At 37.6% G+C, this 1722-nt stretch overlaps 1 pseudogene; it reads left to right on the plus strand.

Annotated features, from left to right (window-relative positions):
• The first annotated feature begins 405 nt into the window (after positions 1 to 405).
• LOC132305679 (small nucleolar RNA R71) lies at positions 406 to 504 on the plus strand (annotated as a pseudogene).
• The last annotated feature ends 1218 nt before the right edge of the window (positions 505 to 1722 follow it).

The following is a 1722-nucleotide window of genomic DNA, read 5'->3' on the forward strand; positions in this document are numbered from 1 at the left end:
ACTTGTCCGTGAGGACAATGAGAAGTAGAATGAAGAACACTAAAATAAGTTATACATGTTTCATTTGATGCACGATGAGAATGGTTAGGGAAGGAAGATGCTTGGTTCACCGAGTTTTGGTTAATCAAAAATTGATCAAACCTTTGAGATAAGGACTTCATTTCGGCGGCTATTTCATTTGAATGGTCGACTTGATGTAAGCCAACACTCTTCCTATCTTGCGAATTTCTACCATTCTTGGATGATAGTGTTCTATGCAAAGAATTTTCACTCATGCTCTCATTGAGACGCCACACGTCATCCTCATGCTTATTAATGTATAAGCCACCCATGGAAGCATCAACCATACCCATATAGTTGTCCGATAAGCTCTCAAAGAAGTATTAAACTAATTGCTATTTGGGTATGTCATGATGTGGACACTTCCTAAGCAATTCATTGAAGCGTTCCCATGCCTCATGAAATGTTTCTCCATCCCCATGTGAAAATTTTTGAATTGAGGTTCTCATGGCTTTGGTCTTAGAAACTGGATAGTACTTCTTCAAGAACTATTGTTGCATCTCTGCCCAAGAAATGATTGAAAAAGGCCTAAGATTGTTAAACCAATACTTTGCCTTATCTTTTAAGGTGAATGGAAAAAGTTTAAGTCTTAAAACCTCTTCCGGCATGTCCGTATATTTTACGGTGGAACATACTTTAAGAAACTCATCCAAATGCTTGTAAGGTTCTTCACTTAGAAGTCCATGATAGTTAGGAAGCATTTGAATGGTTTGTGGCTTAATTTCATAATGATGTGCTCTAAATAGAGGCAATTTGATGCATGTAGGTGCATTATACTCATTAGGCACATAATGGTCTCTTAAAGCAAGAGGTGGATTAGCTACTTGAGGTGCAACATGAACACCTTGGTTTTGAATTCCTTAATTGTTGATGGGAGGTTGTGGAGCATACATTGGCCTTGGCATTCCATATGGAACTTGGCCTTGTTGTTATAGTGGTTGGTGAATGAATGGCCTAGGCATGCCTAATGGTACTTGTATGTTATCATTGTGCACATTGGGATGAAGGATACTTTGTTGGTCTATGTGACCAAGGTCCTCAACATGATTGTCATTATGGTCATCCATTGATAGATTGGCTCTATTTGAACTTCCTCTTCCCCTAGGATTTCTAACGATAGATTCAAGATGCAAATCAAGAGGGACAAGAGTTGGTCTCAATGAACAACGCCCATGCATGCACAATGCAAAACATAACAAACACAAAGAATGACAAACTTTATGCCTTCACAACAATGCAATTAGACTTCTTCCACAAACATTTAATTCATACTCCCATGCTTTAACAACAATGATGCAAGACAATTAAAAATAAGCCTCCACGCAAGTCGACGATTTAACTAAGGGATTGAGTAAAGAAATTCTCACAAAGGTCCTTTAGCACTTTAACTCCAAATTTTAAAGCTTAGCTTAGCAAATTTTGAGAATTTTTATCTCTTTGCTTTCTTTGCTTGCTTGAATTGAATGCTCAATGGCTCCTTTACTTGCTTCCTCCCCAATAATGCACCTAGTTAAGTAATCAACACAATAAGAAACCAAAAAGAAAAACAAAAATAAAGTAAAGACACGATCAAAAGAGTACTAATCCTAATCAATTCCACAAATCCGATGTTGCCAAATCTAATCAATCAATCCCTGGCAACGGCGCCAAAAACTATGGTGC

This window comes from Cornus florida, unplaced genomic scaffold (genome assembly GCF_030987335.1).
Source record: "Cornus florida cultivar Cherokee Brave unplaced genomic scaffold, ASM3098733v1 CherokeeBrave_3.0.0_Hap2_Chr04, whole genome shotgun sequence".
NCBI classification, from domain to species: Eukaryota; Viridiplantae; Streptophyta; class Magnoliopsida; order Cornales; family Cornaceae; genus Cornus; species Cornus florida.